We start from the raw sequence: 16,967 nt of genomic DNA on the forward strand, positions 1-16,967 counted from the left end.
GCGTAAGTGCCCGATTTATGATATACTTCTAATTACGATCTTTTGATAGACTGTATAGGTGAGACCACATAGGTGACTTGGTACCTCTACTTATTTATTTTATAGTCAGTGTTAATGACTTGTTCTGAAGTGCAGTGGGAAAATAATTTGCATGAATTTAAGTGATAAAGATTAAGTGTATGTAATTAAACTGATAACTTGGAGAAAAAAAATTGTGCTCTGTAGATTTTTAAGCATAAAATATATAATTTTTCAATATAATCATTTGTTCTTGAATAAAATACAGATTTCATAGGCTCATAATAGATGTAAAGATGGAAAGAATTTTAACACAAAATTACCCCCTGCAATAGTATTTCTAGGACGTAATTTTGAAATATAAAATTATGTGAGAAATATTAGACTTCAGTTAATTTATAGAATATTATTCAATATGATTTAAAAATTTTTTGTCTTTGTTAATATTTGAGCTCTTAGAAAACAAATGAAATAATGACATTGGACAGGAAAATAAAAGCATTCTTTTTTTACTCTTAATTAGTACTAATTAATTAGTACTAAAAGATTTCTAAAAGTCCCAAAATTCAGTGTATGCAAAATTTGACCTGTCATAAAAATAACTATTGATTTTCTCACACAATTTAAAACTATACAGATTAAAAATCAAATTAGGCTCTGTGAAATCTTTGAAACCATAAATGTCACATATGATGCAATTAAAGATAGCACACATTTCTGGATGATATTTACTATGTCCTCAGGAATTCTGTGAATGGGTTAAAGATCCCTAGGTTGTGTGAAGTGTGGCTTTGTTAACCACAGGGCCCCAAGATTCCACTTACTGATTTCATAAAACAGAAATTCTTGGATCTCTTCACCTCTCAGTCAGTTCAGTTGTCTGAGTTCATTAAACCAATAAATAAAATAGTATTTGAATTGTGGATTTATGAATTCCATTTCAGTGTTCTTTCCAGGACACTCCTGTGGTTAGCAGAGAGCTGGTTATTCTGTATATATGGTGGTACTCAACTTCAGAACCAAAAATCAGGATGTGTTTTCCAATACCAGTCTCCCTATTCTTCTAATCAAGATGCCATTTTAAGTTGCAGTATTGTTATTGCATGGTAATTATCACACAATGCATCAATAAATTCTCAATGAGTCATTTTTTCCTACTAAATTCTGTCTCTTTGTGGTTAAGTTATGTTTTCTTTACCTTTGTGTTCTCAGACTGTACTGTCCTTTCTGGAATATGATAGGATATCAATAACTGCTTGTGGAATTAGTGAGTGAATAGACGTACAGAAATGAACTGTGTATTTGGGAGAGGAGTTACAAACTCGACAATCCACATGATTTAATTACTGGGAAAACTGGAGTCTGCTTATTGAAGACACTTGTTTGACTCTTCCTCCGTCACTTTAATCACATGACTTCAGACACCAGACTGGTTGCCTCTACTCTCTAACCCAGTTATTCATTGTTTATCAAAATCAAATCAACAGGATCAATCTCAAATTATTTTCCTGCTGGGAAACCTCCTCTGAATTTCTCTGCAGCCTGCTGTAATTCTCCTTCTTGAATACCAAAAGTGATGTATCACCAGAAGAACTCACTTATAGCCTAGTTAAGAAGAATTAATGAATATATGTGTCTGTGAGCTCTCCCCTTATGTGTGTTCACGCACACAAACCCAGACACATATCATGGTTTGTTAAAGCTCCTTAATAACAATTATCTTTTATGCCTTTCCATATTGTTCACTCATCTAGCATTTTAAATAAGCCTGCATTACTGGATAATTAACACAAAAAAAGCTATAATAAAATTTGATAATAGTTTTTCATGGGGCTAAACATTTTTAAACGTTTATACTTGTATTTAAACGAGATAAATGCAATAGTTCTTATTTTAAAATAGGTTTTAGAAATCTCTGAGTAAAACTATGGATTTTTTTCAAGGAGAAATAATTGCTATCAATTATATGTGATTACGTGGCTAAACGTTATAACTCAATGTACTTTATGAATAGCTACCTAAACAACTATGGAGTTTTTGTTGTAACTCACTGGTGCTGCATTTTAATTTTGTGTGTGTGTGTGTGTTTATACCCATTTGCCATATATCTTTTCCTATGTAGTACCTGTATTCTTTTAGGAGCTTTTTAACGTTTTTTTTGCAATCTCTACATACTTTCTAATGACTAAACTGAGGTCATATATGTTTACAATGTCACAAAATCAATTTGAGGTTCTTTTATGTCTCTACCTATAATATGAATGGCTTAGTTAAATAACTTTAATGTAAAATACTCACTCTGAGGGAATATAAAGACATTTCCCTTGTGACTTATTTTTCCTTATTTATTTGTCTTCTCCCACATTCATTCTTCAAAGTGTAGGCTAATTGTCACTCTTCTTAGAAGACTTTTTGTACCTTGTGCAGCCTAGGGTACATGAACTTGCCCTGGGACCCCTTAGGAGGCTGCATTTGCCCCTGTTACTGTCCCCAAAATATTCCCCGGCAGGTTTGATTGGACAGTAAGCCCTATGGCAGTAATGACTGGGGAGGCTTTGTTTGTTAGTAAAAGTTCACTCAACTGTGTAGTTATTAAGCAAAATATTTATAAGTAGGAGATTTATGTTAGGAAATAATAAAAGAGTTTTTTGATAGTGATACATTTTTAAAGCTACTCTTTGCTGATAAATGATAAAGCTGTTCATTAGAATTCCAGCTCATTGTGTTATTTAATCAGTCTGCTTCCATTTATTGAAAAAATTTATTCCTGCCTAATTTAATCTAGTAAGAAGAAAAGAAAAGTATATACACACAGGAGATTTTTTTTTTAAGTAAAGGAGAAAATGATATTAGGAGAAAAAAATATATTAGTTACCTATAACAATCTTCTCTTTTTGCAAACAAGAATTTCCAAGGAAAAGGGGAACATGTTTTTCAAAGGAGACCTTTCTTCGGATAATAAATCCTGATACAAGCACCTTACTTGCAGTAGCATTTAGAAGACACTGAAACACAGAGTGATCAATGTCCTCAGCAGAACTAGAAATTATAGAGATATTTTTGTGGCCCCTTCTGTGTGAATTTAGAGTATAATATTAAACATAGCTTAGTTAATGCAGAATTTAGGCTGAGTTAAATACCATGTTAACTTACTTTTTAATTGCCTCATTTCCATCTGCTCTTGAGCACTCAAGGACACCCAGCCAACAGTTGCCCCTGTTCTGTCAGTGATCTTGCGATTTTCACTCTACTGATCATTGGCGTACAGATACAGATACGTTATGCTAACTATAATCGTAATGCAAAGCAAATCAAGACAAAGCCTTCTGTTACCTTCAGATCCTCCTTTAGGTAGCTCATCATTTGTCTTCTTATGTTTACACAAAACTCCTCAAAGCATTTCTATACTAAATTACTTCAATTTTTCTATTTCTGACATCTCTTGGACCAAAATCAAATTAGATTTTTTGTTCTATTTCCTGTCACTATGCTTCAACAGTTTCCTTTTCAGTTACTTCTGACCTGAATGTTCTCAGTTCCAAGGTCAGTTCAGACCTCATCCACATGAGCCTTTCAGCATCATATGGCACTGTCTTTCCTTGCCTTTCAGGTCCCTATCTTCCTTTTTTTTTTTTTTTTTTTCCTATCATAGTGGCAATTATTTTGACAGTTCCTCCTCCTTTCACTGAATTTCAAATGTCATCTTATTAAGGATGTGTACTTTAGACTTCTTCTTTTATCAATGTTCTGAGTAAATGGAGTCTCCTGGCTTTAAATACCGTAAATGTCTACAAATTCCAAATAGTCCCAATTTCAAACACTGATGCTCAGATCATGTCTGCACTTTCAAACTTCTATATTCAGTTTCCTACTTGCGATCTCCCCTTGGATGAATAATAAAAATATTTCACTTAACAAGCCCCCAGATGAACTTTGCATCTACTCTTATCCTAAAAAGTATGTTTTAAACATCTTCATTTTCACTCCCTTCACTGTTATAAGAAACAGCAATTATATACTTAAAGTGGGTCAGGCAAGGACACCATAAGAAAGAAAAATTACAGACTATTCTCTATTGAATAATTTAGATGCAAAATCTTGAAACAGTTAAATTGAATCAAGCAATATATAGGAAGGAGGACACCTCATAACCAAATGATGTTTATGCTAATAGAGTATATTTGTTTTAACATTTTATAACCATAAAGTTCAATTCACTACATTAGGAGAATGAGGTAGAAATATCATGTGATCTTATCTGTAATAAGTATTTGAAAAGCTCAATGCTCATTTAGAAGAGAATGGAACTTAATTACTTAAGATTTCCTGCCAATCTCTACAGAACTGTGAAATATTGAAATTGGAAACAAGAAAGGTCACTGTCACTATTTTCATTCATCATTCTACTGGAGGATCTAGCTCACAAAATTAGTATAGAAAAAGAAAATAAAATGAATAATGATGAGAAAGGAAGAAATAAATGCCATTATTTTTGTTTCAGATGATTGTGTATATAGAAAATACAAAGAAACCTACAGGAAAAATATTCAAATAAATAAGTGGACTTGGTAAATTTATGGCTGCATGTACAATATTAAAAAACTACATTTTAATACCAAGCAATTGGAAAATATCTTAAAAGTACAAATGACATTCATGATAGCATCAAAATGCACATTAGGCATGAGTAAATATTTGAAAAGTTGTGCCTGAATCTAGCAGAGATTGGACAGTCATTGTATAGACAAGTCAAATGTGATGAAAAGTACATAGATCTAAAGCCTATTATCATTGATTAAAAAACTAAATAACTTAAAGATGCTAATTTCTCACAAAATTATCTATAAGTTTCTTGCAACCTCAAATAAAAACTCCTATCAGAGTTCTTTGTCAAACTGATTTAAAACATTTCATAGAAAACAAATAATCAAACTACAATGGTGGACAAAAACCAGGAAAATAAACAAATTAGGGAAATTATATCTCCATAGATCAGGACTTACTTTATAAAGTTTTCTTAATAGGTACATTATCATATTGCCAATAGAACAAGAATAGAAAAATAAGAGAACATGTAAGAGCTAAAACTATATGACTTAAAAGAATACAGTCATGTCTAAGAGATATTGTAGGATCAGTTCCAGACCAACCACAAGAAAGCAAATATTGCAATAAAGCAAATCACACAGATTTTTGGTTTCCCAGTGCATATTAGTTATATTTACACTGTAGTCTATTAAGTGTGCAATAGAACTACGTCTGAAAAAACAATGTACTTATCTTAATTAAAAATAATGCTGTTGTGTGGACAGAATAGAGAGCCCAGAAATAAACGCACACGTTTCTCCAAAGAAGACGTACAGATGGCCAATATGCACACGAAAAGATGCTCAACATCGCTAATAATTAGAGAAATGCAAATCAAAACTACAGTGAGGTATCATCTCATGCCAGTCAGAATGGCCATCATCAAAAAGTCTACAAATAACAAATGCTGGAGAGGATGTAGATAAATGGGAACCCTCCTACACTGTTGGTGGGAATATAAATTGTTGCACCCACTATGGAAAATTGTGTAGACGTTCCTTAAAAAAACTAAAAATAGAGTTGCCCTATGATCCAGCAATCCCACTTGAGAGAAAACTAATTCAAAAACGTATCTGAATCCCAATGTTCATAGCAGCATTATTTACAAAAGCCAAGACATGGAAGCAACTGAAATGTCCATCAGTAGATGAATAGATAAAGAAAATGTGGTATATGTATATGTAAAATAGAATATTATTCAGCCATAAAAGGAGTGAAAAAAATGTCATTTGCAGCAATGTGGATAGATCTAGAGATTATCAATACTAAGTAAAGTCAGAACAAGGCAAGTGCTGTATGATATTACTTACATGTGGAATCTAGAATATGACACAAATAAACTTACTTATGAAACAGAAACAGACTCACAGTCATAGAAAACAAATTTATGATTAGCAAAGGTGAAAGGTGAAGGGGGAGGGATAAATTAGAAGTTTGGGATTAGCAGATACAAACTACTGTATATAAACTAGATAAACAACAAGGTCCTATTGTTTAGTACAGGGAACTATTCAATACCTGGTAATAAACCATAGTGGAAAATAACATGGAAAAAGAATATATATATGTGCGCACACACACACACACATACCTGATCACTTTGCTGTACATCAGACACTAACACAACATTGTAAATCAACTATACTTCAATAAAAAAATAAATAAATAAAACCACCACATCAATAAAACAAACAAAAAATAATGCTGTTGGAAAAATGGCAATGATAGACTTGCTTGACCCTGGGTAGCCACAAACCTGCAATTTGTAAAAGACTCTGTATCTGCAAAGTGCAATAAAATGAGGTATATTTGTATATCAGAGTTTCTCTTCCTACACTTGGATAGAAAAAGCCTTTTTATGTGTGATACCAAAAGCACAAGCTGCAAAAGACAAAAACAGATATATTGAGCTTCACAAAAAAAAAAAACAAAAAACAAAAAAAACCTTTGTTCTTCAAATGACACCACCAAGAAACTGAAAAGTAACTCAGAGGATGGGTGAAATAATTTGCAAATCATGTATCTAAAAAGGAACCTGTGTCCTGATTATTTAAAAACACTTACAACTCAATAATAAAAGACAAATAACATAAGTAAAACATCATTAAATGATCTGAATAGAGATTTCTATAAGAATATGTAACAAAGACCAATACAGACATGAAAAGATGCTCAATGAAACATCAGTAGCCCTTAGGGAAATGCAAATCAAAACCATACAGAGACACTGCTTTACAGGCATTAGGATGGTGAAATAAGTAGTGAACTATGAACCTTCACACAATGCTGATGGAATGTAAAATGATGCAGCAGCTTTGATGGTCTTACAGTTTCTTAAAAGGTTAAACAGAGCTGTTACGTGACCCAGCAGTGGCATTCCCAGGTATATACCTAAAAAAAAAAAAAAATCATGCCCACACAAAAACTTGCATAGACTATTATTTATAGCAGCATTATTCTTAATAGAAAACAATCTCAAAGAGCTCAAATATCTAGCAACTTTTGGATAGATAAATCATGAAATTCAGCTTATATATTCATATTCATCCAATCTATAGTACAATTCCTTATAGAAAATACTGGTACCTTAATAGTATGATTAATTTAAATTATCTGAACGCTTTAAAATTAGGGATGAGTTAAAATATTATCTTAATAATGACAAATTTTACGTATGAGTGAATACAAATTGAAGTGTTTTTGAATGCCATCAACTTCTTTCTTCTCTCAATGGTATTTACTGCCTTCAGATGATATTGAAGCAATATTTAATAGCATTAATTCCTCTTATCAATTGAGCATCTACAGTGTGCTGTCAGTATCACATTGATATGATACCATGTTAATACTCTGTCCAGGAGGCATCAATAGCCCCATTTTACAAATGAGTGAGTGGTCTCAAAAATTTACAGCAGTCGACTCGAAGCATAAATTGTCAAGTGATTGAGCAGGAGTTTACTAGCAGGGCTGTCAGAATCTAAGGCCCTGTATTTCCACTGATTAAGCTATGGTGCCTTTTAGAATATGTTTAGGAAAAGATCAGATCTTCACTGAGCTATACATATCAACTTAAGATAGTGAAAATGTATTCTTTATTGCCGCATAAAAATCCTTTTCATGTTTACTGAATGAATCTGTTTCACAATTTATCTTCACTATAGCTCATACAACTTTATAAAAATATGAGTTAAGACAATTTGGACATAAAAGTAAGTTACCTAGTGCCCTCTGCGACTTGTAAAGAGACAACAGCTGCATAAAGGAACTCATAATAAAGTTGGAAGGAAAAGAATACCATTCCTGACTTAATTTCCATCTTCCATTAATCATTGACACAGTTAAGAATGTTTTAAAACTTTCTTAATTCTTTTTTATGAAAATAGGAGAAAGATATTTTTAAATACAAACTGTTCTGGAAAATGAGGTTGTTATGATCCTCAAACTCAAAGCTTCCTTTGTCACACAGAATGAGAAAGCTCAAGAAAGATAGACACAAGTTTGAATTAACATAATTGGAAGTTGTAGGCATCACATTTTAAAAGACATCTCAGCTAACAATACAGTTCCATTATTAAATTAAACAGTAAAGTTTCCATTAAGCTTCCATCAAAGATATCTCCATTTTATGACCCTGCAATAATCTCACTTATTCTGAGGGGACCACCTTTGTCCTGTCAATCTTTATTAATTGCTCACTGAGGCTTGCTCTTTTGAAAGGAGTTCTTTGGTCTTTGCTGAAATACGTCCTCATTTATACTTCCTTCTTCTGATTCACCCATTACAGCTACCGTTCCTTCTAATTCTGATCTCAGCTGGCAGGTGGTCTCACATTGTATTAACTTATATTAAGGTGACAACAAACAGGAAATTAATGCAGAAGTTCTTTTTTCCCTTTTTTTAGAAAGTACATCTTTGAGAGTTTCAAGAAGAAAATGTTAAAGTTCAGTCTTCTAATCCTTTCTGTAGATATCTTCATATTCACATACCTAAATTAGGTAAAAACATAGTGGAAGATGAATAATAATCTGGTTACTACCTAGATTCTCTTAAACAATAGTAGACAAAAGCCAAAGGTTGTGTGTGATAGTTCCTAAGGCTAGACTGACAAACAGGTGGATAATACAGAGTAGACTGCAGAGTGAATAACAGGTCAATTGTAGTTTACAGCTTACTGTTGTTTGAGAAAAATCTGATCAAGTAATTATGACATTCACGATGTAACTCACGTTGTATTGGGATTATAATTTAATATGGCATTGCAAAGTCTTTAGAGATCATTTTCATTCTTGATCTCCATATAAACCCATTTAAATGAGAGATGATATTTTTAGCATCAACATATTTGAGAATTTATTTGATCATAAGCTATTGAACATAAAGATATAATTAACTGACATAAATGTGCTTTGTGCTTATAGTTTTTTATATACAGGTATAGGAATAATGCATAACAACAGGATATTTTAAAAGCTAGTATTTTTAGGAAAATAAATCAACTAAGTTATTGAATTAAAATCCTCAGTGCAGTATTAAATTTGGGTATGTACATCTTTGAATTGCATACTGAAAGTTATCATTTCAATTTGATTGCAAACACATTTAAAAATAAGACTTCATAAGAAAGTTAATAAATACATTGACACATAAGACGAATCTAGGCAGGGGAGTGAAATCAGGAAGTATTGTCAACAAGAACCAATTATACTCACAGACATAGAGAACAAACTTACAATTACCAGGGGGTAAAGGGAGTTGGGATAAATTGGGAATTCGAAAATTGCACCTCTTGTGAAATGATAGAAATGCTAGCTATCTTAATTGTGATGGTGGTTTAATTGGTGTATATACATCTATAAAAATTCATCAAATTGTATACTTGAAATATGTGTAGTTTATTGTACAGGAACCATACTACAAAAAGGTGTTGAAAATAAATGAAAATAAATAAATAACTCACTCAAAAAAAAAAAAAAGAGCCAATGATCAGATATGAAATAAGACTGTTGAGGAAGGGGGCAAATTACTAAGACTACAAAAAACTGCAGGACATTTGCTCAAATAATTTTAGTGATTATGTTCTGAACCCATTTTCTAATCATTATAGCATCATATTTTGGTGATGTGCATGCTGAATGTCAAAGTCAAAAATGAGATTTATTGGCTGAAAAAAATCATGGATCATCACAAAATAGTGCAATGAGGTCTGGTTAGCAATTGCAGGAAAGAAAATCCCTAACTTCCACCTTGTTTCAAACACCCCAAGAAATTACATATAGGAAACAGCCAACAGTGAGAACACAAAGGAAACCCAGAGGAGGGAAATCCATTTACCTAACAGACCTCTGAGGATGGAAGTTTTTTCTATGTTTCTAAATGATGGAAAACACTGTAAAGGAGATGACTAACAACAAGAGTTTTTAAAATTAAGATGCTGTAGAACTGAAAATTACCCTCTCCTCCTTTTAAGAGAAAGACTTTTTTTGATATATAAAAGAATTAGTGTCTTTAACATAGCAAATGATTTTAATTAAAATATTTAAAAACTAAAAGCAATATTTACCTACAAATAAAAGGGGTTTGCCAACCTTCAAAATTAGAATTATATGTAAGAAAGTACCTGGAAAAATTCAAGCTTTTTATTAGAAAAACATATGTTAAAATAGGCAATATTTCAGTATTTTCTTGTAGTACTAAAACCATTGTACTAAATGTAGTTGAGGATATGGTAAAATAAAATTTATATTTTGCCAGTAATTTAGTTATTGTAAGTTGGACAACTCTTTTGAAGATCAATATGGTGGATCATTTCAATATCTAAAGTTATTTTGCAAATTTTTGACCTCGTGAATTTTCCTAAGAAATCCTCATTATTATAAAAGGAAAAGATACAGTCCTAATGTGACTAATAGCAAAAACATGGAAATCTTAAAGTTGCAAAATGTGCAATAGTGTATATATATTATGTTAGACTACAACTCAAGTTTTACAGACTTAAAGCATTATAGAAAATTACTTTTCATGTGTTGAGAAGAGAAAAATTTCTATATTTGCAAAAATTAAAATATAGCATTTTCGGTAAGGTTTTTTTCCACCATTGTATTTAAAATTCCAGCTACTGACTCCAACACCACACACACACAGATGCACACACACGTGCGCGCGCGCACACACACACACACACACACACACACACACACACACACACACGGGCTTTCTAATCTTCTTACCTGCTTTATTCTTTTCCATAGTATTTACCACCATCAATAATGTTGAATATTTTACTTCAGATTTTGTGTATTCCGAACTTGACTCTCTGCCATGATAGCATTATCTTTCATTTCCTGCTGACTTTCCAGTCCCTACCATAATACCCGGCTCAAAACTGTTGCTCAGTAAGTATCATTGATTTTGTAGGTGAAGAAATAGAGCAAATGTATGAAAGAACGTTTCTTAGAGCTTTAAGGGTATGTCCACTAGACAACTGAGTCTTAAGATAGTTTTGCAAATAGAAGTCGTTTAAAAAACTTTAAAATTGTGCATATATTTTGTCATTATGCAAAATTCTTAAAATTTTATATGAATTTATTTAGATAAAGCCAAAATAATTTGAAATGTATTTATTTTTGATTAGCTAGGATTTGATTAGAAATTGGTTCGACTAATTCTTAGTTCAGAAGCCTGAGTGGTATATGTATATTTGCTAACTCCCTCTGTTTAACGGAATCATAGGAATAAGGTTTAATTAATTTCAACAAATAATTAACATTTAGTTATTTTAAATTATAAAAATATGTTACAAAATAAAAGCATTAATGCAAATGCTAAGATAACTTGTAGAGATCCTATTATATGTGTTCTATTTTCTTTCAATGTCTTCATAACTTTGATTTTGAGACATGTGGCACTGTCCTGCTGAATTGAAAGGCAGTGTAACATAGCAAATGACACTATAAAATATCATCCAAATGCACTCTTAAGCCTGATTTCCCTTGGGCGTCTTACATATTTACTTCTATGCATTATAGGGAAAAAGAGTTCTTACTTCATAAAGGTGAAAGTATAGTAAGTTCTCAACAAACACTGACTATTTTTACTATGAAAGAAAAATATTCTCTGTGCGTATGATGGATTTTGAAAAACTACAAATTATATGTGTACCATTCAGTTATTGATCATCAGTGCATAATGCACTATGTGTATGTTTTCCCTTTGCCAGGGTAGCTATATCTGCTGCTCATTCATTTCTTTTAACTTTCCACCAGCTTGACAAGCTTCTTTTGAGCAGATCTTAAAAATACTCAAGAGCTTGGTTATTTCACTTAAGCAATTTAACAATATTTAACTCTGTGAAGGGGAGATTGTTTTCATTTTCTCATGTTCTCAAAATTTACTCAGGAGTCTGTGGGATGAGTGAACAGAATAAAAATTAAATCATGGAATTTGAGTAAAAAATTTATGACTATACTTCTAGTGTGCTAGTAGGCAAATGACTCATTTTTCAACATATTATGAAGCAGAAAATTTTTCATACAAATATTGAATGTTTAACAGTAGGAACTCTGCACTCCTACAAAATTAATTACATACAAAAGAACCACAAAAATGTCAAATAAATTAGTACAGAGAACCTTTGAGTTGATGGCTTAAAAGACAAATGTCACATAAAGAAAGACTTTTAGTTTTCATTTAACTTACCCCTCCGAAAAGTGCAAAATGCATTAGGATTATGGTTATGTATTAGTAAAATTGATTTGTTTTCTGACGAGGTAGGGGGTTAGGATTTCTACATATCTCTTTAGAAAACACAGTTTAACCCACAACAGAACCTGTCTTTTACCACTGAGTGCATAGAGCACCGGCGATGGGCAGAGACACTGGTAATCGATGACATGTCAGAAGACTTTGTATATCGATAGTCCCTTCTATCGACAGCCCACTTGTGAAGCATCTTAAAATAGCCAGAAAAGATTCTCCTTGTGTCATCCCTTGAGATTCAAACAAAGACAAATCCCTTAAGACTTGACAAAGCCAGTGCAAAAACTCACAGGAAATTTTATATTACTTTGGAAGATGCTGTTTTCCATTCTGTTTTATACTAAATAAATATCTGTGTGAATTCTTTAAATAAACACTTTCACTTTTAAATACAAAAAAAAAATTGTTAGACTTTTAAGTTTTCTCCATAAACTAGAGTATCATTGTTTAAATAATTTTTAAAAACCATCTGTGTAGCAATAGTTTCTTTTTTTTATCTTTGAAACAAAAATAACCAGTGTCGGTGGTGGTAAAAATCTTGTGTGCGTGCATGTATATTTTATGATTCTCCCTCTGCTGCCCATTTATTAGTGAAAAACAGGGCCTTTGACAATTTCGGGAGTTTTACACAATAAAGGATAATTTATTAATAAATAGGATAACTGTCACCAAACAGCTGACTATCTGACCATTTCTTTCACTATGTAACTTTACCTTGGCATATTTCAAAGAAAAAGAAAGGTAGTAGATTGATAGTCTTTTTAAAAATTCTTCATTTTCCTTCATGCCATGTAATACCTACAGGATCCTTTTCAATATAACGAATGCACTCAATCATTTAGAGGGAAAAAGTTGTTTCCTTAAGCATATGGATATCTTGGGAATAACTATATGTAAACAGACAATTGCAAGCCTTTTTCCAGTACTCAGTTTAGCTTGGTAAAGTTAACATGGCAATTAAAAACTTAATATCCTCTTAGTCTTCTTTCCTGTCTAGCTCATATATATATATTTTTTTTTAAATCACTATGTTCTTTTTACTTCCTATTTTATTTTTTTACAGCCCAGTCTAGAAACTTTTTGTGATTATCCTTGCAACTGTGTCATTTCATCGTTTCCTGGTGAAAACACATCATCCTTTAGTTCCACTTGATGCCTAGATGCCTACACAACTGTGTACACGTGGATATAAGTGCTTTCTTGGATACCATCCCAGATGACAAAATTTTTCTAAAGTAGTTTATCAAAGGTCAGGAACATAATCTCAAGGTCTGCTCAATCAAGACTATGAGGTACTGAATTAAAATGGTATAAGCGAGTGAGTAAATATTCTAGTATGCTAGAAAGTGAAGGTGCTGTGGGGAGAAAAAAGGAATACAGGGTAGGGTAAAGAGAATAAGGAATATTTTCGCAAATATTTGAGATTTTTAAATAGGGCACTTGTTGAGACGACAAGATTTGAGCACAATCTTTGGGTGACAGCCAAGAAGCAAAAGTAGATTATAAGTAGATGCAATAAAGGCCTGAAGTCAGAAGCATCCCAGAATACTTGAGGAACAACGAGACCATTGTGGCTGAAGTGGAATAAACTAAGCTTAGAAAAAGTAGCAGGAGAACAATGAGAGTTTGGGAGGCCAGAGCAAGTGGGGATTCAGCCATTGTCTGGATTGTTGACATTTATACTCAGTTATACAGGATTAGGTAAAGGGAATGGCATTGTGTTATTTATATTTTAAAAGAATGACTCCACCCTAGGTATTAAGAAAAAATTTTCAGTATTAAAGCAGGAACTGCTCATTACAGCTATCCACATATGGAATATGGACTGTGGTGTTACTGTGGATTTCTGCAATAGATTGATTATGGAGTTTAAGATGTGGGGTGTGAATGAGACAAAAAATTCTGCAAGAATCCTATACTTTTGGCTGAGAAGTCCTTGATAACTCCATCATCAAGTGAGAAGAAAGGAGGAAGTTAAGAAAGATGAAGAGAAAATTAGGAATTTAATCTTAAACATATGACATTTGATGTCTTAATTATTCAGTTTTATATGAGTTTGGAGTTTGGGAGAAAGAGGGGTAGAGACATATACATTTTAAATTTGTTTGCATGTAGTAATTATTTAAAGCTCTTGGGCAGGAAGAGATAACAAGAAGAGTAAGTGTAAAGCAGAGAAAGAGTAAGAGTTGAGTCTGATACATTTCAGTATTAACATTCATGGATAAGAGAAGAGAAGGGAGCAGCAAAGGAGCTACCAGTGAGACAGAAGATGTGAGGTACAGAAAACCTGCTGAAGGAAATACATCGAGAAAGAAGGAATAAATATATTGTTTCAAATGCTAGGAAATACTTAAATGACCTGGACTTGGGTTAGGATGCTTTCCTGTCACCTTGATACCCTAAATGATGATGTCTGTGTAGGTGAAGTTAATCTAATATAGGGAGACAATGCAGGGGATGCATCTGAATTCCTAAATCTAAGCTTTTTAGGGCAAATTTTTATCCTTTAAAACCTCGACTTTTGTTTCTTCTTCACAGTCTCAAAGAGAGAATTTGAATAATTGCTGCCGTTCTCCTGGGATATCTACAAGGCTGTTGGGAAGTATAGATTTGAAAAGATAAGGGGGGAGAGAGACAGAATTTCTTCCTGCAGTTTTCTATATGTTCCATGTGCATCTTGTTTTCTATATTTGCAACTGTAAAAAAATTGACTCTCTCATAAATACTTGGTTAGTTCAACAACAATCCTCTGTGAGACTAGAAAATATCTTAGGTGCTGATGGTCAATTGATGAGCAAAATTAAGACTAGTTGACCTCAGAGAGTAGTACACTAATGGAGGAGCCAATATTCAGCAAATAATGGCATGAAAACATTTTTTAAAGTGTAATAGTTTATAGATAGTAAAGATTGGCATACAAGACAATATAGGGATACAGTTTTTTTTTGAATGTCAATATAATTCATCATAAAATATTAATTACAAAACAGCAAACTTTAAGATATGAGATAATTAACCTTGAGGTTGTGGACAGGCTTCAAATGATCTGTCTCAGAAACATGCAAAACTTTGTGAATGTGTGAACAAGCAGTTTCCCCCAGTGATTAGGCTGATAGCTGTCATCTACTGCCAGGCAGTCCTTTGACCTCAAAAGTTTATGAACAATACTCCAGCTGAATGCTAAAATGCTATTTCAAACATCCCGTAGTTTCTCAATAGCCAGATGTTCGGAAGCATGAGGATACATAGATGGATGACTGACTGGATTTCAGTTTCATATGGATGTTTTGACAGCAAGTACTCAGTGTAAAAAATGCAAATTAGCTCATTAGTTTGGAGATGAAGCAATTAATGCTGGAATATGACCAAGCATTAAGATTCAAAGGATGAAATGAGGATTAAAATCCTCCTTTCTTGAAGGTTGATGGATTTTGCTTAATATTCTGTAAGAGACATAAGCCAAGAGAATAATAGCTTCAGTAGGATTTAATTAAATGCCCTCTTTCTTCGAACTTTTATGTTAAATCTTAAACTAGGCACATGAATTAATCTAACAAATTGATAAATATACTTTAACTTTAGCTATTGAAATTATGTAATTATATATAGAATTTCTAAGAACATAGAGCACAAAAAAATTTGAGGTTCCATTTAGTTCTGTTTTCCCCACCCCCTTTTTTTAAACCCATGGACAAACAGGGTCTCTTCATTAATTTACTTTCCCACAAATATTTAACACTTTCCTGCTATATACATGTCACTGTGCTAGATGAGAGAATAAAGGAAAGGGAGGCAAAGTATAGATTCAGATTCCCTTCTCATTTTAGTAGCTGGGGATTCTTCCTTGACTACTTTTGAATGTTGTAATTTATACAGAACTTCTGTCTTTAAAGAAGGGTGGTTATGTCTTACATCCGCTCAGTGTGGCTTCTTGATGAACATTTCAAAGACGTTTCTTAAATCCCTTATTTTCTCAGTCCTCCCTCAAAGATCTAAATTTTTCCCTAAATAAAATGTTATAATATTTCCACTCTTTACTCAAACTTAGCTTTTAAATTTTGTTAATGAGTTTTTCTACAGTCTTTTTTTTTTTTTTTTTTTTTTTTTTTTGGTGTGATTTGACTTCAGTTTCTGATGGCTCAGAATGAATCACAGCTGGCAGGTGGTCACACAAGCTAGTGTAACAAAAGTATGGAGCTGAATGTTAGTACCTTATCAGAAATCTAGCCTGTTAATCTTTCTCCAAAATTATTTACTTGTTCTCTATGAAAACCAGATTCTTCATTGGTTATACACATTTTTAAAAACATTAAATTAGCAATATTTTTATTGCTGATGAATTGTGGTCTTTACTCATGATAAAAAAAAACACACACACACAACAAGATGCACATGGAACATTGACTTAGAAGGTTGGTTACAAGGGATAGACTGTGTTCTGCTACCTCCTCACTCTCTGAACAGAGGACTTTCTTTCTTTCCTGAACTTTCAGGATCATTTTCACTGAAACTTCCCATAGAGCAATCAGTTAAACCTCATGTTTAACCTTAAATATAAATGTCATAAATTTTAGAAAACTCTGAGAAAATTGATTGATATATATATA

Source organism: Camelus bactrianus, chromosome 23, assembly GCF_048773025.1.
Source record: "Camelus bactrianus isolate YW-2024 breed Bactrian camel chromosome 23, ASM4877302v1, whole genome shotgun sequence".
NCBI lineage: Eukaryota > Metazoa > Chordata > Mammalia > Artiodactyla > Camelidae > Camelus > Camelus bactrianus.